This window comes from Pelodiscus sinensis, chromosome 16, assembly GCF_049634645.1.
Source record: "Pelodiscus sinensis isolate JC-2024 chromosome 16, ASM4963464v1, whole genome shotgun sequence".
Lineage (NCBI taxonomy): Eukaryota > Metazoa > Chordata > Testudines > Trionychidae > Pelodiscus > Pelodiscus sinensis.
The window spans coordinates 15,247,539-15,275,147 of record NC_134726.1 but is presented as its reverse complement, the minus strand read 5'-3'; the positions used below and the strand labels follow the sequence as shown (position 1 = coordinate 15,275,147).

The following is a 27,609-nucleotide window of genomic DNA, read 5'->3' as shown; positions in this document are numbered from 1 at the left end:
AACATTGACTTTCACAGTGCTGCTTCTGAACTACCCCAAAGTCAACAACACAAGGTCGAATTTAATGTTACTCATCTCAAGGAGTACCACCAGAAATTGACTTTAACCACTCAAAGTCAGTAAAACAGGTTCGGTGATGTATACTTGTTTAGAAAATTGAACTAACATGGCTAAGTTTGACAAACTCCCAGAGTACACGAGGCCTAAGATGATCAGGGACAACTCCATAATCTAGATGTCTCTAAATTTGCCATCCAGAAGCTGCACTGGATGACTGAGAATGGGGATCACTTGAAATTGCCTTATTCTGTTCATTCCCTCTGAAAAATCATGTGCTGGTCACTGTCAAAAGATGAGATACTGCACTACATGGTTCACTGGTCTTATCTTCTGGTACTAAGTTCTTACCTACCAACTGTGACTGTCCAATTCTGGTTCAAGGCAGTTGACAAGAGTTAAATGCTGAAAACTATAAAGCATTTCAGTTTCAAATTAATTTTGGAAAGAGAAATTATTGTTTTTACTGGTGGTCTTCATTTCCAAATAACTATTAGTGCCAAATGTAGCAGAGGGATTTTTTACACAATGGAGGGAATTCTTTTAACACGTTTCTGTGGGCAGAATGATCTAACATTATTCCATGTTTGCACAATATTGTTTTTTTGTGTCATGTCTGGAAGGAAGGGTGGCACTAAGAAAAATCTTAAAAGCTTGAGAGTTAGAGTAAATAATTTTATAAACTGATCAACTATTTGTCACTATCTCAGAATTTGAGGAGCACCATTGTAGGATGTGTCACCTACTCTAACATGTAAATTAACTTGATTCTGTTTAAGGACTGTCATTCACAATTTAAGAAACAGGAAAGTCCTTTTAGAAAAAACGTAAATGATTTATTAAAGAACAAAAACTGTCAAAAATGTACATGTTATTACTTTTTCCACTGGTATCCATATCATTAATGGTATAGCCAATATTTTTTAACAAAAGATAGGTTACAGCACTCCAAGTTAACAGCATTTACATCTATTTAGAATAGTAAGAAATGTTACGAATAAGAATTAGACATATGTATGAGTTAGCACATTTTGGTAGCTTCCATTAATCTTTTCAGCTATAAAGTGCTGTGTTAAAGCCACTACAACAGTACTTATTTGGAAGTAACTTAGAGTGGACTTTTTTGACCTTGCTTTACACATTGACAGTAACTTCAGAACTTATTTCATACTTTAATGAAACCCTGAAACTATTTTGACGTGATCGCTGCTTTAAGTTAATTCTAAACTTTTATATTTTAACCCTAAACACTTAAGATTTGATAATTCAGTAGCTTTTGTAAGGCTAATAAAATTCAATTTTTGCCAAACATTAAGGTCTTGTTAATATTGCTTTGATGGAAAACAAGCCCAGAAAACTTTGGAACTTTTTTCTGTGTTTACATTTTTTTTTAAAGAGAGTAATACATACAATATTTTAATTCATTTTAAAGACTTTGAAACTGTAATGGGGAAAGTCTCCAAACTACATTCAGGAGATACTAAGTGACCATTGCTGTGACCTTGTAACAGCAAGTCCTGTCAGGCCCAACAGTCTCACTACACCTAACATATTGCTGTCACAGTATACGTATAAAGAACGTTGTGTAAGGTATCAAATGAAAGCTTATATCATACTGGTCATCAGGAATACTGTACAATGTGTATATGGGTGTTATTCAAGAAATTGTGTACACATTAAATTATGTAACCCTATGCAGGGTTCAGAAACCATTTTTCTCCAGATACAGCCTAGATTTCTTCTGTAAATTAAGCAGGATAAGCCTGATACAATGCAAGTTCATTTGCATCTGATGTAAACAGGAAGACTCAGGAGGATGAGAAAGCTACATAGAGTCAGCACACTGGAGCACAAGTAGTAAGTGACACTTCCAAAGGTTACATTTCATTAGTTTGCTGGACTATAAGAAGGGAGAATAAACCCTTTATTTAGCCATCACTGCGGAAGAGAAAAAAAAAGCACAGTACTTTCTGCATGAAAACAGTCGGATTATGGCTCCAGGGGCTAGTGACACTGGGAGGTTTCTTCATGTCAAAAACTTACTTTAGACAAAGCTTTTAGACTTCTAAGATTAATTTCTTAAGGCATGTCTATACTATCAAGTTTTGTCGCAAAAACATGTAATACTTTTGTTTTATTTATAATAATCACTGATTCAATTATTCTTACTCAATACTCACTTTAACCTAGGAATTTAATAAACCTAATTTTCTTTTTAATAAACCATAATCTGTGCTATATTAAGTAGCACAAGCTTTCTCAGCTGAATCATGTAAATGAATGTGTATATTTCTCTTTGAAGGTAGCAGACAATTCCTGAATTTAAGTTAGATACATGATTTTATGTGAAGGTTTTGCCTTTCAGCTAAAGATAAAAAAAATTTAATGCTGCAAATGAAAGTTTACATGGTGTGAGAGTTTGGTTAAAGAATGTGTAAATTAATACAGAGAATTACATCAATACCACATCAATATGAGCATTAGTAAGGAAGACTTTTTGATGGATTAATTTATGTAATGCATTTGTGCTAAAAGAGTCCTGACTTTTCCTCCTTTGATCTTGTATTCTTTTAAACATATCTAAAGCACCCCTATACCTAATGGGTTCAGTGGATCGTACGATATTTCTCAACTCAAAATAAGGGATAAAGAAAAATAAATCCAAATTTTAAGTGTCCTTATAAGAAGGGAGAAATGCTAGTAAGGGAGGAGCAACTTCACCATGCAAAGTCTCACCACAACAAAAATGTACTTGCCATTAAAAATTTTAAAGGGCAGTTAGTGTAGGGACACAGACACCCAACAGAATTTGGAGAAATCTGCTGTTGATTTCTGAAAAAGCTTTATGCATTAGAGCAGTGCTTTTGAAAGCCCCAATCAGACAAAAAAAACCCTGTGACAAATTAGATTAATGGTCATGTGGATATGTGTAGATGTTGCAACATTTTCAGAAGATAGGAGCATAGCCTTCATTAGCTGCACACACAGACACACCCAATTCACCACTTTTCATGAGGAGAACTTTGGACAAAAGATGCCACGTCTCCAGCAAAACGATTCTGCCCAGACATTTCAATGATAAATATGTTCTTTGTAGGCAAGTAAACTGTATTTAGGACTTTTCTTGAAAGCACTGTGTGGCTTGCAAAGATCAGCAGTAGGAGAGAGAGAGAGGAGCAGACTAACTCCATAATCAAAGTCTCTATTTTATCCAACTTTTGGTTTTCTACAGCTAGCAGTGTATGGTGTCTGTCGACAAAAGCTTGGAGTCTAGACACAGCCTGACAGATACTGTCAACAAAGCTTCTGCCGCCAAAGAGTGTCTAGACTACATCCAGTTCTATCAACAAAGCAAGCCGCTTTATTGACACGAGAATGTAGACACAAAGGACAGTGTAGATGCAAGAACGCGTTCTGTCGACAAAAGGTGTTATTCCTCATAGAATTAGGTTTACTGTCATCGACAAAACTGCTGAGTTCCAACAACGTTATGTCGACAGAACTCGGCGGTAGTGTAGACGCAGGTAGTTTTGTTGACAAAACCCTGTAGTCTAGACACCCTCACAGTAGTTCTCAGGGCTAGGAAACTATTGTACTTCTAATAAGTAAGTGGCTTTTATATAAAATCTCAAAGGATAACCTGGAGTATCAATGGAACCTCAATGTTGAGTTTCTCATATGAATTAGAATGCAAATGAGATTTTACGTAGAAATTCTGGAGCTTAGTGCTCTTGAGATACAGTATTACCCTCTGGATAAGAATAATTAAAGTAAGAATTAAAGTGACATTTAATTAATACATTCTGTTGACTTTCAGAACACGAACAGGAAATTTAGCTTCTGATTTATAATTTATTATTTACTACAGGAATTAGATATAAAATAGAGCAGCTCTCTCAGAACCTCTTAGGAAACTGTAGATAACGTTAAGGTATCCCACTCTTAAATACAAATATAAAATTCATAGATTCTTAAATTGCAAGTCCAGAAGGGACCACTGTGAACATCTAATCTGATCTACAACATAACAGTTTATAAAACTCCCCCCACCACCAAAAAACAAATATTTCCAAGAACACATCCAATCTTGATTTAAAAATCTTCAGTGATGGAGGATCCACGACTACCCATGGTAAACTGGTCTGATGTTAAATTATCCACATTTTAAAATGTATGGTTAATGTCCAGTCTGAATCTGGCTTTCTTAGACTTTCAACCATTGGATTATGTTACATGGATCTTTGCTGCACTGAAAAGTCCTTTATTAAATATTTGTGGCCCATGTGGGTAATTATAGATTAATCAATTTTCTCTTTAACCACCTCTTCATTAAGCAACCAGACTTAGCTACTTGATTCTATTATTATATGGCAGGTTTGCTTTTCTAATCCTTTAATTGCTCTTGTGGCTTTTCTCTGAACCCTCTCCAGTTTATCCACATTGGATATAGTATTCCAGGAATGGTCACACCAGTGTTGAATACAGAGGTAAAATAATCACTCTTCTGCTACATCAAATTTTGTTTTAAGCACCCAAAAATCATGTTCATTCTTTTGAGCTCCCTGACACTATGGCCATGTTTAGCAGATTATACCCCATGACTCCCAAATCATTTTCAGAATCACTGTGTCCTAAGCAAAATGCAGGACAATGTAGCACTTTAAAGACTAACAAGATGGTTTATAAGATAATGAGCTTTCGTGGGCCAGACCCACTTCCTCAGATCAAATAGTGGAAGAAAATAGTCACAACCATATATACCAAAGGATACAATTTAAAAAAATGAACACATGAAAAGGACAAATCACATTTCAGAGCAGGAGGGGGATGCGGGGGGGGGGGGAGGGGGGAGGAAGGAAGGAAGGTAAGTGTCTGTGAATTGATATTAGAGGTGGGGAGAGTGGGATGTCTGTGAGCTAATGGTATTAGAGATGATAATTGGGGAAGCTATCTTGGTAATGGGTAAGATAGTTTGAGTATTTCTTCATTCCTTCCCGGAGAGTGTCAAATTTTAACATGAATGTGTCCTAAGAATGTGTCCTAAGAAAGCCCCCACAGCCTTTATACTTTATTCCTTGTCCTATACATGTACATTTAACTGTAACAGAGTGCATAATGGTTTTTTGGGTCCAGCTTGCCAAGTGATGTGCCTTCTTCATTAATGTACCACTTTTCCATTTTTTGTGTTCGCTGCAAACTATGTTTTCTTCCAGATTACTGATTAAGTTGTTAAAATACAGTGGGGCCAACAAAGGATGCCTATGGAGCCCCACTAAAAACTCTTTGATTATTCCCTGTTTACAAACTACATTTTGAGACCTGTTAGACAGCTTTTAATTCATTTAAAGTGTGCCATGTTAATTTTATATTATTCTAGTTTTTTTGAATCACAATAGCATGCAGTACCAAGTGACAGAAGTTTTAAGTATATTACATGAACACTTTTGCCTTATCACCTAAGCTTACAGTCTCATTAAAGATATCAAGTTATTTGACAGGATATTTCTTCCATAAACCCCTGTTGATTGACATTATATTACTCTCCTTCATTTATTAATTACATCCCAGAACAGCTACTCTATTACCAGGCATGGGGTCAATGTCAGACTGAGACCTATAATTACTTGGGTCCTCCTATTTACCTTTTAAAAATATTATTCCAACATTAACTTCTTTACAGTCTTCTGGAATGTCCCAGCATTCCAAAACGTATGAAAAATGAACATTAACAATCCAGTGAGCTCTTAGCTAGCTCTTAAAATCTTGCATGTAATCTAGACATATTACAATCAGCAGATTTGACTCACTTTAGTTTAACACTTTAGTTTTTCTGGAGTATTGTGTCCAGTTCTGGGCCCCCCAACTACAGAAAGGATATGGACGCATTGGAGAGGGTCCAGAGGGGGGCAACCAAAATAATTAGGGGGCTGGAGCACATGACCTATGAGGTGAGGGATTTGGGCATATGTAGTCTGCAAAAGAGAAGAGAGTGGGGGGGGGGGGGGATTTGATAGCAGCCTTCAACTTCCTGAAGGGAGGTTCCAAGGTCTGATCTCTGACCTAGCCAGTCTGATTGATCTGAGAAATCCAGATACCTGAAAGTTCTGTGAAAGAACTAGAGGATCCTATGAATAGTACAATACTTAGAGCTGATAACTGAGGTGCAATCATACTGGGTTAGAGGTTCCATTTGCAGCTTTCTAAAGGAAATCCTGAATAGCAAGAATCCTAGGATCTCTTATGTCTGTGCTGAGCTCTTGGACCAAACTCAGTCCATGTGGAGGAATAGGCTTTTAGCATGGAAACTTCCCCAGATGAAAATAGAATCCTGATAACTTTAAAAGATAGCTGCACTCAGCCTATCACTTTCCTTTCAACAGCTATGCTGTCAGATGAAGAGTATCTGGAACTGGATAGAGAGAGAGGTCATTGGAATCTGCAATTATCAGCTGTCAGTCACCCTTTCTTCTTCTTCTTGGATCACCTTCTCTAGGAGATGACATGGCAAGAATATGTGGCAAACCAATAGGCTACCTATGTAATAAGAGCATTTGTCCCATGGACTTGGAGTCAGCTTCACAGGTGAAGAATATTGGCCATTTTTCATTCTTGGAACTGGAAAACTAGTAAAATGAGGGGAAGACTGAACATCCATGAGTTCAGAGTGAAAGCTTCCTGGGTTCAGACATCACTTCAAGTAGCTGACTAACCTAATCTCATCTGTCTTTTGGTTCAGCTCTTTTCATGCCTATCACTTTCAGTGAAGGGAAAGTCTTGTCTGACCATTCTTTTGTCTTCACTGCTTCTGCAAGTACAGTTATGTTCCTTGTTCCTGTTTGGTTTAGTATGCAACCATGGTCATGTTTTCCTGTTGGATCCAAATAGGTCTGCCTTCTAGGTAGTTCTGGAATCCCAAAGTTAATTTAACAACTTAGAGAACTAAGATTTTGATGTTGTGATTCCCTTCTCTGGCCCAAGTGTGCCGCATCCTTTCACAAGCGGTGTCTGGAAGATATATGGGAAGACCCTTGTAGATGTTCTCTGGGAAAGTCCATCATCTTAGAAGATCTAGCATCTAATTGGGAACCAGTGACTGATCTTGCATTTGGTCCAGGGAATGCTCCCATCTTACCCCTGCTATGTGACCTCACCCATGGAGAGACCCATATGCAGAAGACCAAATGACTAGAGACACTGTGCTAAAGTTGGCCTGCATGCATTGTCAAACATAGATCCTAGATAAAGAAGTTACTCATGTCAAAGAACAATCGTTACTGCGAGATGTGTGTCCTCGTGTGTGGTCTACAGTTGGTGTGGTGCCCATCCTGGCACCACAGATTGTAGACTTTGAGAGCAGTGATCAGGTGGGCTGCGCATGCGCAAGGGACACAAACACTCCTGCCTTTGAAGTAGCCCGCTTCTCCTGTTTCTTCTTTGATGCCTTCATGGGCTGCTATAATTGCCTGAAGAAGTGGGGAGGAGGTGGGTAGTGGAGCACCAACGGGGACACACATCTCGAAGAAGAATAGTTACTGAACAAAGTGAGTAACTTCTCTTTCTTCAAGTGTCCTCGGGGGTAGTCCACAGTTGGTGACTGTGTAGCAGTGCCCATTCAGATGGACAGTGGGCTTCAATCAATTGCTACAGATTGTGGCAAGAACCAAGGTGGCTACTGCGGTATTTGTTGTGGAGCATGATAGAATAACGTAATGCTTTATGAAGGTGTGATTAGATGACCATGTTGCTGGCCTGTGTATTCCCTGGAGTGAGACTCCCTTTGGGATAGCAGCTGAGGTTGCCATAGCACTGGTAGTGTGGGCCTCGGGATTTGCTGGTAATGCCCTATTCTGGAGCAAGTAGCATGTAGTAATACATGATGTTATCAGCTTAGATATGCACTGGGAAGACAGTGGTTTTCCCTTGGACCTTTCAGCCAGGGATACCAACAATCTCTGGGGTGTTCAAAAGGACTGAGTCATATCCAGATAGAAGGCAACTACCCTTCTGATGTCCAAGGTGTGTAATATGCCTTCTTCTCTGGACAATATGGGTTTGGATAGAAAGTGGAAAGGATTATCAGTTCATTGATATGGAATTCTGAGGTCACTTTGGGTAAGAAGGATGGGTGTAGCTGCAGGATGACCTTGTGCTTGTGAAAAGTCATGTATGGAGGCCAGGACATGAGAGCTGCGAGTTTGCTGACCCTCCTTGCAGAAGTGATTGCCAGAAGGAACAATGCCTTCATGGTAAGAAAGGTAAGTGGTGCAGTTGCCAGTGGTTCAAAGAGTGGTCTTGTGAGTGAGTGTAGGACCAATTCTATGTCCTACCGGGAGGGGGGGTGGGGAGAATGGGTTTTCGAATCTTTTAGAGATGAGGTATGCAAATATGGAGAACCCAGCAATGGGTGAGTGGAAGGCTGTAATGATGGCCATGTGCACCTGGAGTGAGGAAACTGACAAATTTTGTTGTTTCAGGTACATGATGTATTCCAGTATTTGGTAGAGTGGCACCCTGGATGGTTCAATTGCTCTGTGTGCTCACCACTGTGTAAACCAGTGCCACTTTTATAGGTAAGTCTTGCATGTTGTTTGTCTCCTGCTATGCAGTAGAACATTTTTCACTTGTTGGGAGCACTGTTGCTCCGCTTCTGAGAACCAGATACGTACTAAGCCGTCAGGTACAGCGTTTGTGGTTGTGGATGAAGTACTGACTTCAGGTTCTGGGAGAGCAGATCTGGGCAGTTTGGAAGTGAGTAGGGAGGTTGTAGAGACAGGTGATAAAGACATGTGAACCATGTCTGTCAAGGCCAGACTGGGGCTATCAAGATAATTTGGGCCCATCCGTCTATCTTCCTGCGGACTCAGGGAACAAGCAGAATGGGTGGAAAGGTGCATAATAGGTGGGACCCTCAAGTGACAAGTATGACATTGCCAAGGGAGCCATATGCTATACCTGCTCTTGAGAAGTACTGGGAACATTTGGAGTTCTATCTGTGGTCACCCCTATCGGTGGAATGGCCTGTGGGCGATGTGGTCGCGTAGTTCCCACTCGTGTTCTGTGAGGAAGTTGTAGCTGAGGGTATCTGCCATAATGTTCTTGTCTCCAGGCAGGTATTCTGCTGAGAGGATAATTTTGTGGCGGATGCACCAATTCCAAAGCCTGATCGCCTCTGCACATACCGACTGGGATCTTGCAGCTCGTTGGAGGTTGATGTAAAAAAATCGCCATATTGTTGGTGAGGATACGCATGGAAGAGTCTTGGATGTAAGGGAGGAAGTGCTTGCATGTGTTCAGGACTGCTCAAAGCTCAAGAAGATTTATGTGCAGTTTTGACTCATCTTTGGACCATTTCCCTTGAGCAAACTGTTGTTGGTTGCAAACAACAACCAAACTGTTGTTACCATCCCATCAGTGAGGCATCCATCATAATTTGCTTGGACGGGTGGTCCCAATGGAAAGGCACCTCATTGCAGAGGTTGTGTGCCTGTGTTCACCACTGTAGGGAGTTGAGGACTTTTGGGGGAGGCAAAACATGCCTGGGGATCTGACGGCTGGCTGATGTGTACACTGAAGAAATCCACTGTTTCCAACACTGGAAACGCAGCCTTGTATGCGGGACCACATATGTGGTAGCTGCCATATGCCCCATATATTTGAAGCAAATTATGATGGTTACTGTTTGCCTGGTGGTAACGATCGTAACGAGGTTTCTTATATTGTCGAAACAGTGGTTGGAGAGATAGGCTCGAGCTCTTGTGGAGTCTATACGACCCCCTATGAATTCCAAAGATTGTATGGGGCATACTATGGATTTCTGCTCATTGATAATGAAGCCTAGCGACTGAAGTGTAGTCTTTGTGAATGTGATCATATCTCTGATGGTCCATTGTGAGGGACCTTGGCTAAGACAATCATCTAGATAAGGGAATGTTGTGATCTCATTACGCCTTAGATATGCCACAGCCATCGTAAGGGTCTTGGAAAGATTCTGGGGGCAGAGGAGAGTCTGAACGGGAAGACTCTATTGCAAGTGGTCTGAGGCTACCATGAATCGTAGGAAGCACCTCTGTGCGGACGGATTGTGATGTGAAAATACGCATCTTGAAGGTCGAGAGCTGCAAACCAATCCCCCCCGTCCAGTGCTGGAATTATTGTGGCAAGTGTGTCCATTTTGAAGCATTGCCTGCAAAGATTTGTTTAATTGGCACAGGTCCAAGATAGGTCTCCAACCTCCTATTCTCTTTTCAGTGAGAAAGTAGTTTGAATAAAACCCTCTCCCTTTGCATTTCTCAGGGACCTATTCTACAGCTCCTACTTTGAGAAGGTGTAGAACCTCCCGGTGGAGCAGCGTCTCGTGAGAGATCCCTCAAGGGGGAGGGAGAGGATGGGTGAGGTTGGAGGAATTGCCGTGAAGAAGATAGAATAACCACAGCTAATGATTTCTAGGACCCACCGATCTGTAATGATTGCTGCTCACTAATTGTAGAAATATATTATACTTGCCTGGTACTGTAATTGGGGGTAGGTCAGGCAGACCCTCAACCAAATCTTCAAACGTGCTGCCTCAAGGCCTGAGTTGCAGAAGAGTGGTTGTTTGGGGCTCTTTCGTTGGTTTCGAGGTCTGAAGTGGTTTTGCTCAAAGAGTCGGTATTGGTGTTGTCTAGCGAAGGTTGTGTCTTTGTCATTGATACAGTGTGTAACATTTTCTTTGGTAAGGGGGCATATACATCCCCAATATGCAACGGGTAGTGCATGAATCTTTGCTGGAATGCAGTGCTTATCTGTACCTACAGCAAACAATTTTGCTTTGACGAATGGCAGGTCCTCTAGTTTGGCCAGGAGATCCTTAGGGACTCCCGTTGCTTGCAGTCAAGATGAACGTCTCATCACCATGGACACTGAGGTGAACCTAGCCACAGTGTCTGTGACATCCAGGGCCATTTGCAGCGCCATACGGGATATATTGTGATCCTCTTTAATGACTGCCTTGAGGATAGGTCTTTTATTCTTTGCAATATTGTGCATGAGTTGTTAATTTCGTGTAATTGTCAAAATCTTGATTTGCAAGCAGTGCTGTATAGTTAACTATATGTAGCTGGAGGGTTGATGAAGACTACACTTTTCTCCCAAACACATCCAGGTGTTTGTGGTCCTTGTCCTGTGTATGTGTTTTGTGTTGTGGGTTCTCGGACCTTTGGTTGGCAGTGTCAACCACTAAGGAGTTTGTTTGAGGGTGCAGGTAGAGAAAGTCCATTCTTTTAGATTAAACAAAATACTTCCTATTGGCCCTTTTATTAGTTGGAGGGGCCACAGCAGGTTTTTGCCAGACTTCATCGGCTGCCTCGAGGATTGCTTCATCTAAAGGCAGTGCAATTTTGGACTTTGCAGAAGGCTGTATATTCTTTAGGGGTTTGTGTTATTTCTCCTGAACCTCTGATAAAACTACCTCCTGACTGGTAGCCACCCTTTTAAATAGTCCTGGAATTGCTTGATATCATCAGTGGGTTCTGGGTTATTTGGAATAACCACTTCATCAGGAGCGGAGCATGAATTATCATTCGGTGCTATATCAGACCAGTGCACAGTAGGGTCATCCTCTACATCCTTCCTCTAGATCTGAGCCCTCAGATGGGGAATGTGATGCATTTGAGTGCATGGAGGGCAGTGACCTTTTTGTGGATGTAGGCAGTGCAGTGGAGATGTACTGTGGTGCCCAATAACAATGGGGGGGGGGGGGGGGGAACCATCGGCTGCGATGAGTGTCATAATGCCAATCAGTGTGCCACGGAGGATATTGATAATGTGGTGGTCTGTATCGTCCATAACATGTGCATGCCCTATCTGGGGAAGAGTGCTGCAAGGAGAACATGCTCCCTGCATCCCCGTGGTAGGCACTGAATTGTGATAAGGATGCTGACCATGGTGAGCCCCTTGTTCATAGCGGGGATGGAGAACAGTGTCGTGGTGAAAGCTCAAGAGGGGGCAGGGTCCTAGTCTCCCTGTCATGTCCTGGTGGTGCTTGTGTTTTGCGACCTGAGGAATGGCGGTGGAATGCAGACTTGTGACCCATTGCCGTGGTGGTGGCATGGGCGTAGCCGTGACCCCAAGGGATCTAGAGTTAGTGTAGAATGCTAGGGGGCAGCTGGAGCTAGCCCTGCTGGTTTTCTGTGCTACGGGCAAATGTGCTGTAGGTTGGCAATGTGCCGGGGATCTTGAGAGTGACCGTGGAGAGCCAGGTGCCATTAATGCCAGTGGTGCCTCTGTCACCACTGGGCTCTTGCTGGGTGCCCTTTTTGTGGTAGCTGGTTTTGAGGGCTGTTTCAAGGGCGTCTGAGCCCTTTATTGAGGAGGCTCAAGATTTTGCCGTGCCTGAAGTGCCTGGCTCTTCTCCTTTGCTAATTCTTGAGGGGAGAGAACAGGCTGGTGAGGGTCTAGTTTCTGAACATGTCCTCTGAGGTGAAGGGCTTGGAGGTTTGCTCTGAGGAGAAATTGTGCTCGAGCCCTCATTGCCCCCTTCATAATTATGGGGGTGTAGGGCTCTATCCATAGACTGCGTGTGCACTGTGAGCTCCCTTTCTTTGTGAGTTCTTGTTATGAGGCTACGGCAATAGACACATTTCTGAGGTACATGTGTGTCCCCCAAACAGCGTACACATTTGCTGTGGGCATCAGAGGCAGGCATAAATTCTCAGCATTTGCCATATCTCTTGTCCTTAGGAAAGTCTGGCATGTCTCCCAGAAGCTAGATGTAATTGTACAAGCAGCGCTGACTGCTTGCACTGGTGGCGGCAGCTTGTTTTGTTTTCTGTGTAAAGAGAAGGGAGTCCGGAGTGCCTCAGGAGTATCTATACTTATAAAGTGGCTCTGCTTTGTCTTGCAGAACGAGCTAAGGAGGAGAGAATTGAACTCCATCTCTGTCCAAGGGCGGTGAAGAAGGAACTGAGGAGAAGTGGTGCCGGGTCGAGCCTGACACCAACTGTGGAGCACCCATGGAGACATCACTCAAAGAAGAACTTGGATCTGTCTAGTGATGGGTAGCTCTTCAACCACTGGTCCCCACTCAGAGGTGAATTATGTTGGTCAAAGGAATCAGAGCTTTCCTGATATTATTGTGAAGCCATGCACATGGAGGTGATCCAGAGTCCAGGCTGCAAAACTGGTATGGTGACTGAGGCTATCAGCCACTTAAGACTCTTGGTGCAGAATATGGATCAGAAGGACATGCAGGCTTTTGCTGTTTAAGATGATACTTTATCTAGCTTTCCTTGGAAATTTTCCAAGATTCCCCATTCTTGGAAACAGTGCAACCAGGGTAATAGTGCAACCAAAACATTACTGTTCTGGTTTTGACAGAAAGGTTTGAAGCCTTTCTTCAATCTCAGCCACTAATATATCTTCAGTTTCCTCCCCTCCCCCCAATAGCTCCTCACTGGTAAGTTTGAATGTACAAGATATCCTCTTACAACATGTTATGACTATTCAGGGGCATAAAATGATAACTTTGTAGCCAATGGATTAGAATCCATTGCTTGTCATAAATCCCATCAAGTGTTTTAACAAGACTGGACCTGAGATGTCTTACTTCAAGAGCGATCATATCCCTAAAAGATAAGCCACTCTACCTCAAAGTAAACTTTCCTTATTAAGCACAAGAGAAAACTTTGATCTAAACAACTACAGCTGATGTTTTAAAATGGCTGTGCCCCATGTCATGACTTGTATGGTCTGTAGGGCCATTTGGACCCTTCTGAAGGGCTGTGACCATTGCAATGCACTCAGATGCCAAGCCAGGAAAAGTGAGTAGGCTTGAAAATATTCTTTAACCACCCCCAAAGCACTTAACAACAAATCAAGAATAGGATGAGAGTGAAGCCAATTGATACTTAACTGAAGCTGTGAAAGTAGAACACGTGGCAGGAAGGAAAAGGGGTGTAGCTAGAATAAGCTATGTTGCAGCTTTGAACTGCTTCCAGAAACTTGGATAAGAAGAATAGTCAATAAGTATCAAAATTGTGGGAGAAGTTGAGCATCAAGAACACTTTAATACTGTTACTTTTCCATGGAAAAATAAATGGTCAGATGGACATCAAGATTCTTAAAATGTGCCTTACTATTCTGAGTCTCACTGGGAGCATGAAAGAATGAGGCTCCATTTACAGATACACTCTACCAAACAACAAGAACTTATCCTGTGAAGTTGACAAAGAGATATTATTAGCTAAATACATTGCAGTTAACCATTTCTTCAAAGCACACACCAAGCCTGCAGGGTCAGCTGGGGAAGAATATGAAGTATAGTATGACAATATTATACCTCACATTCAGAACTCATCTCACGAAGAGGCTTTATTCAACATGGGATGCTTGATTTAATCACGAATTGATTCATACATTAAATCTATATGGGTATTTTTCACACTTAACCTACCAAGTTTCTCAGATCACTGAAATTAAAAAAAATTGTTTGACATTGTCAATCAAAAAAGGTTAATCCTATACACATTTATAGTGTATAAATTCACTTGAGGTAAGAGTCTGCACCATTTGTCATGCCACACTTTTCAGTGCTCATTCAATTTCAAAAGCTCGAGAAAAACTATGAGATCTCTTACTGGGATCTCTCCAAGAAAGGTATTTCCCCAATGATTTTAAAAATCAATTGCTTACACAATCAAAGTTAAGTTCTGAAAACCTTAAATGCCAAGATGGTTCTCTGTTTTACAGCTCCCAGAGTACATCTCAAGACAATATTTAGCTCTTCCATGTTTTTCAAACTTATCACCATCAGTTAGCCAAAGGAGATGAAAAATTCAACCTACACATTTTCTGCTTTTGTGAATTTGAGAAGCCCGATGTTTGAACATGTTTATGATTTAAATTCAAAATAACCCTATAAATGGAAATTGAGTTTTGCGGCCTCAGTTTGAAAATCTGAGGTCTGTACTACATTACATGGACACTAATAGGATTGGGAATGTTTACACAAGATCAAGTTAATAGGATCTATTAAACTACCTTATTTGCATGGCTGAAAGACTTGAGTGTTTCTGGTAATCTGAGAGGATACAAGTTCCTTGATTTAATTAAAAAATGAAATAAATAATGCTCGTAGATCTTACACAATTACTTTGAACACTTTAAAAAATAGAATTAAGGTTTTTTTAAATTATATTTAAGGTTAAATGCTTTATTGAAATATAGAAATGTTAATTGTCTAGCTGGACACTGCTGCCTTATTTCCTGTCAGACAATATTTGCACAGCACGTAATACAACAGAGCTTTGAGCGTGCCAGCCTCTGGATGATATCAGAGTATAAATGTTGTTAGATATAAAAAAAACTAAATTAAAGGAACAAAGATTGTAAAGTTACATGCTCAAAAGTTAAGAAATTCCAGAATTAAAAATTATTTCTGTAACCTTAATTTTGCCTCCTTTTCTCTATGCATAATGGAGTCTCCAATGATACAAATACATATTATTTTTTCCACAGGATTTCTGACATATACTGTGCCCAAGATGGACCTGCTCTGGATAAGAACCAGGGCTAGTAAAAAAGACTTGTCTGTAGAACCCTTGCCTCTTATGTGGCAAAAGCCAGGAGATGTCTATGAATAACGCAAAGGTGTGAAGGAATAAGGGAAGGTCTCATGGATAAGGCCAAAAAGGTGAATGGAATATTAGGCTGCCTTAGGAGGAGCACTGCCAGCAGATCTAAAGCAGTGATTATTCCCTTTTATTCGGCTCCGGTGAACCTACACCTGGATTATTGCATCCAGTTCTGGGCCCCCCACTATAGAAAAGATGTGGATGCATTGAAAAGGGTCCAGCAGAGGGCTACCAAAATGATTAGGAGGCCGGAGTGCGTGACCCATGAGGAGAGGCTGAGGGATTTGGGCTTATTTAGTCTGCAGAAGAGAAGAGTGAGGGGGTATTTGATAGCAGCCTTCAACTTCTGCCACATAAGAGGTTCCAAAGAGGATGGAGAGCGGCTGTTCACAGTAGTGACAGATGGCAGAACAAGGAGCAACAGTCTCAAGTTTCAATGGAAGAGGTCTAGCTTGGATATTAGGAAAAACTATTTCACTAGGAGGGTACTGAAGTATTGGAATGGGTTACCTAGGGAGGTGGGGGAATCTCCATCCCTAGAGGCGTTTAAGTCTCGGCTTGACAAAGCCCTGGCTGGGTTGATTTAGTTGGGATTGGTCCTGCCTTGGGGGCAGGGGGCTGGACTTGATGACCTCCTGAGGTCCCTTCTAGTTCTATGATTCTATGAAATTGGGTAGCCAAAATCAGTGCACAATTCTGACAATCTTTCTATACCTCAGTTGCCCATCTGCAAAAATGAAGATACCACCACCTCCATGGGGTGTTGTGAATTCATTAATATTTGTGATGCATTCATATACTACAATAATGAGGGTCACAGGAAAGTCTAAAGGAAATAATTCTGTATTCAGGTTAGAATTTGACTAGTGTGCAGTAAATAAGGTACAGTACATATGAGGCTAAAACAAAATAGCTGCTCATAGTGAGCACTGTCCATGCTGGACATTGATGAGGCATGGGTCCTATGGGAAAAAAAAAATCCTGTAATATTTCAAGGCAAATGTACAGAGGTGTCAAATTCAGGTTGCAAATTCAGGTTGCTTGATCCTGCCTTGAGGGCGGGGGGCTGGACTCGATGACCTCTCGAGGTCCCTTCCAGTCCTATTATTCTATGATTCTATGAACTGCAATTCTGATATTTTCTAAAGCGAAGTTACTGCACCCAAGGTGAGTAACTGTTGTTCTTTGAGGTGGTGTCCCCGCGGGTGCTCAACTATGGGTGCTGGGCTTGCTCCAGCACCCCACACGGAAGCTTGTAATGAGCAGTGTTCAGCCGGACCGCGCATGTGCCGCGGGCTCGCAGCTTTTGCGCTCTTTTCTGTCTCGCGCGGTCTGGCCCCCACCAGTTCCTTGAGACCGCCTCGTAGTCTGTAAGAGACAAAAGCAGAGAGAGAGAGAGGACTCTGAAGCGGGGAGGTGGGCGGGTAGTGGAGCACCCGCGGGGACACCAACTCGAAGAATGTGTGGAAGCTGTAGAAACCATTTTCATGTTTAGCTAGAAGCCATCTTGTATATCAGAAACCATTTCAGCTTTTCTCTCAAGCACGTAGACCAGAGTGAACTTTCTGTCACCCCGTGAGAAGAGGCCTACAGGATGGGCTATTGGTATGTGTTAATTGGGCTGGTTGGGACAGGAGATGTACTCCCTCGCACCTGTCCGCCATCTTGTTGATAAGGCTTTGTTTTTCCAAATTTAATTGAGGATTTCTGTAATTGGATGCCCTGACGTCAGACTGTTTGGTTAAGGGTATAAAGATACTAGGATTGATTGTATTAGTAGCCTTACTGGGTCTGGCTCTGCTGTGACCACGTTTGGCTCATGCTGTGCTTTATTAATTAATAAAGCTGCTTGTTAGCTGCCTAAACACAGAGGAGCGTGTTTTTGCTTCGACAATTTGGAGGTTCCACCGAGATTCCTAACGCGCCACTTGCCCGTATGGAAGGACCGGCACTCCACTTCCAAACCTCTCAGAGCGCTCAAGAGAAGGTAAAGGGGATACCTGTTACGAAATCTCCTGGTTGAGGGCTTGGGATTTGGAGTGACGGCCGGCCATCGGGGTAAGGGGAGCTACGGAATTCAATTTTGTGGAGCGGCTAACATTTTTGTCTGTCTGTGTCTGTCTTTGTCTATTAGGCCTGTCTTATGTGTCACAGTTCCAAAAGGGCACACCGGTGTCTCTAGTGAGGCAGCCATGCGCTGGACCCTCTGTGTTCGGACGCTAAAAGCTGGTGTGGTGCCATTACTCTCTCTCGGCACACGGAACTGTGGGGAAGCTTTGTTGTCTCTCTCTGTTATTTGTGGGCGTAGTACTGACCTCTGAGGCTAACCCCAGGCCATAGTGCCCCATTCCGCCAGGCTGTCTCCAGGCGCCAGGACGTGGTGTTCTGCCGGGCTGGGGCAGGTGCCGGAAACCCCTGCGAGGCAGGTGGACCTTGAGTCCAGTGCTTCGCAACAAAAAGGGGGGGGACCAGTGCGAGCAGGTGAATTCTTGATTCGGTAACTCGCAGAGCGAGCAGGCGGATCCTGATTCAGTGACTCGCAGAGCAAGCAGGCGAATCCTGTTTCGGTGACTTGCAGAGCAAGCAGGCGGATTCTGATTCGGTGACTCGCAGAGCGAGCAGGCGGATCCTGATTCAGTGACTCGCAGAGCGAGCAGGTGGATCCTGATTCGGTGACTTGCAGAATATGGTGTAAGCAGGCGGACTTTGGTTCGGTGTCTTACAGAATTAAGCGCGCGCAGAAAATGGGGGTAGGTCAGTCTACAGGAATTCCAGTGCCTTTATGATAAGTGTTTTCTGGTATAGGATCCTAATGAAGTCTGATATTAAGTGCCGGGTGTCTTAGGGCAGCGTCACTTAATAGAAACCCATGGGAACTAGACAATAAATAAAGATGCAGCTAAATGTGGAAACTATAGGAAAAATGTGAAAAAGGAGAAAAAATTGTGTGTGGAAAATGAGTATGAATGTAATGAGTGAAGAATGAATGCCGTTGCATAGGTCTGAGACTTGAGCTGATCCCAGCTGCACCAGGGCTCTCCCACGAGGGAGCTCTGAACGCAAGGGGGGGGGGGTCAGCTGAACCTTGAGACTCAGCGGATATGTGAGGGAGTGACGACTCCCCTTATTTCATGAGCTGCTAAGGTCTGACACTCTAGACCCGGCAGACTCTTTCTTTGGAGTGTGTAAAGTTAGTTTAAGTGGGGGTTAGTTTAAACACCCCCCACTCTGCCGAAAGGCACCCCTGTGTACTACATAATGGTCCAAGGACCTGTAAGCATTTAACAAATTGGAAAAAAGGAAAAATTAAAGCTATGAGGGATGAAAGTAAAGCTCAGAAAAGCAAAAATCCACCCTGCAGTAAGATAGGTAACTTAAAAGTTGCTGCAGCACCTCTGTGCCAAAATAATGCATAAGAAGTGGGAAAAAAAAATTCTCAGTTTGCACACCCATATCAACCAAGCTTAGGGGGAAAATCTGGCACAACATCACCCCTCTATCCCTCTTTATAACGCATACACAGGTAGAGAGGAAACATGAAAAATAACTGAAAGGAATTAGCTCTTCCCTTTGAAAACACGGGCTCCTGTAACAAACTTGCCCGATCCAAAGCAAAACACAAAGTTTAAAATAAGTTTAATAGTTTAAAGAAAGTGTTCCTCCAAATCCTGAAGGGGAGGAAAAAAAACAAACAAACCTGCTTTAAGAAATGACTTGTTTCTTGCAGCCTCTTTTAATCATCTTAGCAATGAAACAGTCAAGTTAAACATTTAGCTACAGACACTTTGTTAAATCTATTAAAGAGAAAATAAGGAATTCTACTGAAACTTAATTGGTTAACCGCATAAAAGAATAGAATCTATACATTGTAAATTTGTAAAACCTGCACCCTAAGAGTTAAATGTGTCTTCCAAGGAACCTAATTATTGTTTAAAAAAATCCAAGCCCAGAAACTTCACAGTGTTTCTGTTCAAGGTTGAGCTGATAGCACCTTTGGCTTGCTTTCAGATCCAAGGTTGTGTGTGTCTGCAAACTGCCTGTCTGTTCTGGAAGGGGGGGAGCACTGTCCCCCATAAGTAAGTCTGTAACATTGCATGTGATTCTTTTCAGGAAAGAAAAACCTTTTGCTTGCTGGAATAGTAACTAGCAAGCACCTTGTTCTAAGAGTTTCTGTAGCAGTAAATAAAATAAGCCTGGTCTGCAGTACAAGAGAAAAACTGAGGCATGCCACTGATAAGGAAAGCTAGCAGCTCAGAGGTAATTCAAGAGAGTGGAAGGTCACGAGTACCGATGAAGCTCTCTTGTTCTCAGAAAGTTACAGCTCACTCACCCATAGAAGTGGTAAGGAACTAGATGTAACTAGTTCCCCTAGCAGATCTTAGGCAGTATTTTAAGTTATAATGGGCCACCCCGACGGGGGTAGAAATGTTTTCTTTGTCTTTCAGATCATCAAGAAGCGCTAATATCATATGAAAATTAACCGAAGGAAAAAAAAAAACCATGGTTCTGTGTCATGACATAAGTTTGTGTTCTGTCCAGATTTGTCTTGTGTGTATCTTGATTGTGATATATGTATTTCAAACGTTGTGTGTACAATATTGTTGTTCTAATGAAAGAATAATTTAAGTCCCTTGAATAATCTTAATATTGTGCTTTATATAAATGGTTCTTGCCTTTATAATTTTAGTAGAGTTTTAGTAGCAGGCTATGCAGTTTGTACTGTCTGGAATGTAGTGGAATCTGCTCCTCTACCTGCTGTTTTTCCCTTCTCTCCTACCATCGCCAGCTCCTACGCCGTCTCTTTCAGAACTGGCCCTCCTGCGAAACCAAGCCCCAGAATCAGAAAAGCAGGAGTGGAGACTGGCAGGGTGCACCTTGCACCCAGACCACTTGTGGTGCAGCTCTGATGGCCACATTGTTGCCCCAGTGGTCTTGCTACCTCACCTTGCCCCCGTGCTCCCTAGATTGTCGCACGTTGGCAAAAGGGGGGGATGGTAGCAATCCTAAAACAAAATTGTTTTGCTCCCAAATTCTCCCAAGCATCCAAAGATTACTGTCTGGCTTGCCCTGTCTGCCAAGCCCACAACGTGGGTAAACCTGTAAAGACAGTTCCGGCAACCAGACCTCCGCCTTTAGGACCATTTCTGAATTTACAAATGGACTTTATTCAGTTGCTTAAATGTCAAGCTTTTCAATAATGTGCTGGTTATTTGTTTGCTTGTTTTTGGGATGGGTAGAAGCTTATCCCTGAAGGAAACATAATGACATCACAGTAGCTAAGAAACTTCTAAATTATTACATCCCATCATGGGAAATACACCTTGTGATCTCCAGTGATAAAGGTACCCACTTTACTGGGCAAATTGTTAAAAAAAAAAAAAAAAAAAAAAAAAAAAAAACTGGAAAAGTACTACTGTACCAGACAAGCACTGCACTGTGCACGACACCTAGAGAGCGCACAAACAGTAGAAAGATGAAACAGGATTTTAAAGAACAAACTTGCTAAAATATGTGAGAACTCTGGATTAACATGGGTAGAAGCACTCCCGATTGCCCTAATGAGCATGAGAGCCACTCCTAATCAGAAAACTGGACTCAGTCCACATGAAATTGCATGTGGCCAACCTATGAGACTGTTAAGCAGCCCAGAAATTGACCTGGCTGATGCCACACTCGTTAAAAGAAGCATAGTCAAGTATTGCCAGGAACTTATGAGGTGTGTACAGTCTTATCATTCACAGGTTAAGGCCCCGACTGAGCTGTGCCTTAAACTACAACCAGGAGACTGGGTTTGCGTGAAAGTTCACCAGCGGAAGACTGCCCTGAAACCCAGGTGAAAGGATCCCTACCAAGTCCTTCTGACCACCCATACTGCTGTAAAGTGCGAAGGATTGCCCACCTGGATTCACGCATCCCACTGCAAACCCGTTCCAGTCCCTACAGAGGTTGTCCCCAACAAGGAGCACCGCAGACCTGGTACCGGAGACCCAGGTCCAGAAGCAGATGGGAATCACCACAGACCTGGTACCAGAAACCCAGGTCCAGAAGTAGACGAGGATCAGCACAGGCTTGGTACCGGCAATCCAGGCCCAGAAGCAGACGAGCCTGAGAGACCAAGGCTAAGGTACCAGCTAAGAACCTGCCAGCGATAGGTGAAGCAAACTACGAAGTCCTGAAGAACAGCCAGCATGAGGCTGGACAAACAATTCATGTTAAGCTTATGCTTAATCTTATTTTTAATATTTAGTAGTTATAACCTATATGGTTCAAATGTGTTTATGCTTTTAATGAACCAAGTTTCCCAAGAATTTAATTCTACAGGTTGCTGGATATGTGCTCACAGTCCAGTACATTCAGAAGGAGGCATCCCAATAATTCCAGTCCCACTAAACAACACTCAAATGAATGGCACACTGTTTAGTAAACTAAGCCAAATGATACTTGGCAGGATAAAGAGTTTACTAACCCAGGGTATATCCGCCTAGCCTTGACCCCAATTGGAAAGTACTGCTAGACATGTAACGGTTCAGGAGCCAGGGTGAGAAAAAGCCAAAACCGAATGGCCCTAGACTATGTCCTAGCTAGTAAGAGCGGGGTTTGTGCCTTAGTAAGAAGAAAATGCTGTGGGTATATTTCTGACACCAGCAAAGAAGTAAAGGAAGATGCCTCAGAAATTAAAAGAACTGTGAAACGCCTAAGGCAGGGGGAAGACTGGACCCTCTGGGATTGGTTGGGAGGCTAGTTTAGACATGTGGGAACTTGGATTTTGCAAAGAGTAGTTTTAGTATTGGCTATTTTCTTTTGTGCTTATTGCTGTTTCTTGTTAATCAAATGCTGTATTTCTTGTATTCTAGAAAACACAAGATAGACCCTTACCAAAGGGAATGTGGAACTCATGATGTTAAAATAGGATGAGCAGAGAAAGGAACAAGAAATGTACATAAATACTTTAATGGAAAATGGAGGTATAAAATGGTTTCAAGGTTAGCCTTTAAAAGGCTAAAAGGGGGGAGTTGTGGAAGCTGTAGAAACCATTTTCATGTTTAGCTAGAAGCCATCTTGTATATCAGAAACCATTTCAGCTTTTCTCTCAAGCACGTAGACCAGAGTGAACTTTCTGTCACCCCGTGAGAAGAGGCCTACAGGATGGGCTATTGGTATGTGTTAATTGGGCTGGTTGGGACAGGAGATGTACTCCCTCGCACCTGTCCGCCATCTTGTTGATAAGGCTTTGTTTTTCCAAATTTAATTGAGGATTTCTGTAATTGGATGCCCTGACGTCAGACTGTTTGGTTAAGGGTATAAAGATACTAGGATTGATTGTATTAGTAGCCTTACTGGGTCTGGCTCTGCTGTGACCACGTTTGGCTCATGCTGTGCTTTATTAATTAATAAAGCTGCTTGTTAGCTGCCTAAACACAGAGGAGCGTGTTTTTGCTTCGACAAATGACAGTTACTGCACTGAAGGTGGGTAACTTCGCTTTCTTCTTCGGGGATGTCCCCACGAGTGCTCCACTATGGGTGACTGCGTAGCAGTAGTCGCCAGAATGGAAGGAGAGCAAGGAGTCCCTATTTATCTGCTGTGGAGAACACCGCAGTCACCACTGCCCCATCTGAACGAGTGATTAGAGAAATAGAAAAGTGTTTGGTGAAGGTCTCATGTGAGGACCAGGTCGCCGTCCTGCAGATGTCCTTCGGAGATACCCCTCTATGAAACGCTATAGATGTGGCCATGGCTCTAGTGGAGTGGGCGCGTGATTGGGATGGAAGGGGTAAGTCTTTCACTGCGTACGATTGCATTATGCATGAGGTTACGAGATTGGAAATCCTCTGGGAAGATAGGTGTTGACCCTTTGACCTCTGTGCCAAGGAGACGAATAAGTGGTCCGTACGCCTGAAAGGTTTAGTGGGATCTATGTAGAATGCTAAGGCCCTGTGGGTGTCCAAGGAGTGTAGGGCCGCTTCTCGTGGTGAGACGTGGGGCTTCGGGAAAAAGGTTGGCAGGATCACTGGTTGGTTGACATGGAAATATGAGACGATTTTGGGTATGAATCTTGCATGTAGTCTCAAAACTACTCCATCCTTACGGAAAATTGTATATGGTGGTGTGGCCATCATGGCGGAAAGCTCGCTCACTCTGCGTGACGACGTTAGGGCAAGCAGGAAAATGGTTTTCAAAGTGAGGAAATGCAAGGATACAGTCACCAGAGGCTCGAACGGCGGCCTCATTAGGGCATCGAGGACTACATCCAGGCTCCATACCGGTGGGACTGGGTCATGCGGTGGGGCCATGTTGGTAAGGCCCTTGAGAAATCTCTTAGTAGTAGGATGGGTGAAGACAGAAACGCCATCTATCCGTGATGTGAATGCCGAAATTGCTGCAAGGTGCACCCTGATGGAGGCTAACGCGAGGCCTTTGTTCTTTAGGTGCAATGCGTAGTCAGGAGGGGATCGACGGACATGTTGGATCGTGGTGGTTTGAGGTACACCAGGTGGAGAATCTGCGCCACTTGTGAAGGTAAGTTTTTCTCATGGTTTGTCATCCGTGTACTAGGACGTGCTAGACTGGAATGGAGCAGAGGGATTCGAATGGAGTCAGCCAGTTAGGAACCATGCTGTTAGGTTCATCATTTGTATCTGGAGGTGTTTCAGGCGTCCTCGGTCTTGTGTGAGGAGATTGTGGAGAGGCGGAAGGTGGATCGGTATCCGCGCGGAGAGACGGTGGAGGAAGGGAAACCAGTGCTGGCGAGGCCAGCCAGGAGCTATGAGGATTAGTGTTGCCCTGTCTGCCTTCAGCTTCTGAAGGACTTTGGGGGATCAGAGGTATGGAGGGAAAATGCTTACAGAAGGGGTCTCCCTGGGATGCGCGGCCTAAGCCCGCCCTGGTGCAGTACTTGCATCATTTTGTATTTGCGGGAGTTGCAAAGAGGTCCACTCAGGGAGTACCCCAACGTTGGAAGATCACGTGTAGGACGCCATCTTGCATTTCCCATTCATGCTTCACATGGAAGTGTTTGCTCAGGAAATCTGCCGTCACACGTTTGTGGTGCCAGGTAAGTAGGATGCCGTAGGTGTTATTCCGTGGCGAATGCACCAGTTCCTAAAGCGGATGGCTTCCATGCATAGGGAATGGCAGCGAGCGCTGCCTTGGGGATTCACGTAATATATGGCTGTGATGTTGTCCGTGAGTATCCTCACCGTGGTGTTTCGAATGTAGATGAGGAAGGATTTGCATGCGTTGAAAACGGTGCGTAGCTCTAGAAGGTTTATGTGTAGCCGTGCTTCTTGTGGGGACCATTGGCCTTGGACAGAGAGAGCCCATGTGAGCCCCCCCAGCCTAGCAGGGAGGCATCCATTGTGATTTCGTGGAGTGGCTCCTGCCAATGGAAAGGTATACCTGACAGTAGGTTTGTGTGGCTGGTCCACCATAGGAGTGATTGGAGAATGCCAGGTGGCGGCGTTACCAGCCTGTGGAGATCGTATCTGGTGTGGTCGTATACGAGAGTCAGCCAGTACTGAAGGGCGCACAGATGTAGTCTGGCGTATTTCACCATGTATGTTGTGGCGGCCATATGGCCCATCAGTCTGAGGCATGTGATGAGTGGAACGGTAGGGCTGACGGTGATGGTATGAATGAGGTCTTGGATGGCTTGAAACCTCTGTAAGAATAGGTACGCTCTGCCGGCAAGTGAGTCCAGGCAGGCCCCAATGAACTCGATGTTCTGAGTGGGGCACAAAACGGACTTTTGCTCGTTGAAAAGGAGTCTGAGCGACTGAAAGACTTGCCTCATGAGGTGAACCATGTGGGAAACCTCGTGTTCAGAAGGGCCCTTGAGTAGGCAATCGTCCAGGTAAGGGAAGAGGAGTACCCCTTGGCGTCTGAGGAAGGCCGTGACCACAGATAAAACCTTTGAAAACACTCTGGGGGCTGACAATAGCCCGAAGGGGAGGACCTTGTATTGAAAGCGGTCCTTTGCCACAACGAAGCGCAAGAACCTCGTGTGAGCTGGATGGATAGGGACGGGATGGGAGGGGTGGTTGGTGGGATGGCTATGAAAGGGACAGGGTAGCCAGATTGAACAAATCTCGAGGACCCATCTGTCCATAGTGATTTTTGCCCATTGATGTAGAAAGGGCCTCAGCCGGTGGTGAAAGAGCTGGGTTGTACAATTCATGATGCTGCCTGTGATTGTCTGCTCGCCCCGACCAACGCATCAAACCTGTTGCTTGTTGTTGGGAGGCATGTTCATCCTGCCATTTGGGTTTTGGCGTCGCTGAGGCCTCTGGCGAGAGCATTGGATGTCGAAGGGCCTCTGTTGCTGGTGGTGTTGCTGCCACTGATGTAAGAGTAGTCATATCTGCACTGGTATGAGGAGTACCAGTGTCTCTTAAAGGGGGGGCATGTACATCCCCAGAGTTCGCAAGGTTGTTCGGGAGTCTTTAGAGGAGTGTAAGATTGAGTCAGTGGTCTCTGCAAAGAGCTTATCCTTGTCGAAGGATAAGTCCTCGACTTTGGCCTGTAGTTCCTTTGGAACTCCTGCCGCTTGAAGGAAAGAAGCTCTGCGCATAATAATGGCAGTAGCAGTGGAGCGAGCAACGGTATCAGCGACGTCTATGGCTATTTGGAGGGACGTTCTCGCTGATGTGTAGCCCTCTTGGATTACTGATCTCAGGATCGATTTCTTAGAATCAGGGAGATGATCCATGAAGGGGGTGAGGTGTGAAAACGTATCAAAGGTGTGATTGGAGAGATGCACCGAGTAATTGGTGATTTTAAGGAGTAGCATTGCTGAAGTGTAGACCTTTCTGCCCAGGAGGTCAAGTCTCTTTACATCCCTGTCGGAGCCCTGTTGTTTGAGGTGTGGGGCTCTAGACCTCTGTTGAGCTGCGTCGACGACTAAGGAGTTGGCCTGTGGATGGGCAAAGAGGAATTCCATGCCCTTCGGTGGTACGAAATATTTCCTGTTGGCCTGTTTGTTGGTCGGAAGAGCCGATGCTGGAGCATGCCACACTTCATCAGCCAGTTCCAGGATGCCTTCATCAAGAGGAATGGCCAGAAGTGACCTATGCTGCGGTTGGAGATTCCTGAAAAGCTTGTGTTGCTTGTCTTTGAGTTCCTGCAGCAGGATCTCTTGTGTGCAAGAGTTGGAATTGACAGAGGTCATCTGGTGGAGAGCTGTCACCGAGCGTGACTGCCTCATCTTGCGGGGACGAGTCTGGGATGGAAGTCTCCAAAAGTTGGTCCGCGAAGGGGGTATGTACTGGCTCTGATGGATGGTGAGATGGTAATGGTGAATGGTGTGGAGGAGTAAGGGGAGCCGTAGTTGGAGAGCGCCTGCGTGAAGCATAGTCAAAGGCGGATCGCGATCGGCAAGAATACCCGCTGCGTGAATCTCGGGAGTAGCGGTTGCCATGCTGGTATGTGCCATGTCGCGGTGAACAGTGGTCATGGTAGGTAGAGTGGCTGAAATATCGATAGTGGTACGGGGAGCAGGGCGAACAGGAGCCGATGTGTGATGCTGGAGGAAGCAGGAGAAGCAGAGAGCTGCCTGTAGTAGTGCCTGCGATGAGAAGATGCAGCAGCTAGAAACGGAGAAGGCAGTCTGGAGGCGGCATGGGAAGACCCATGCCAGTGAGTGGACAGGCGTGGAGATCGCAGTGCCGGCAGAGGAGAGGATGGTGCTGGGGAGAGGAGGTGGGAGCAAGAGCAGCTGCAGCACGGAGACAGGAGAGGAGCAGGGCTCCGCAGTGGTTGTCTGGCGGCATGCGCTGAAGCGCTAGCCGCTGCATTGCTCTGCTCCAGTGGCTCAAGGGCAGGAGCAATCGGCGCCACAGCGGCAGCGGAACGAGTCGGCGCCATGTACTCCGGCACCGCGCTGGCAGTGGAGCGGGTCGGTGCCGTGTAGTCCGGCGCCATGCGGTGACTCAGAGGAGGTGCCAGTGC

The 27,609-nt window shown here is 44.1% G+C and overlaps 1 protein-coding gene and 1 long non-coding RNA gene across 3 annotated transcripts in view; one reads left to right on the top strand and one right to left on the bottom strand.

The window, feature by feature from the left end:
* The window catches only part of PARN (poly(A)-specific ribonuclease), a 196,220-nt gene that overhangs the window by 10,264 nt on the left and 158,347 nt on the right, over nt 1-27,609 (bottom strand). The window lies entirely within an intron of this gene.
* On the top strand, nt 8,472-13,067 carry LOC142818586 (uncharacterized). The gene is made up of 3 exons (XR_012896125.1): nt 8,472-8,627; nt 9,164-9,292; nt 12,938-13,067. It is a non-coding gene; the product is annotated as an uncharacterized LOC142818586 (long non-coding RNA).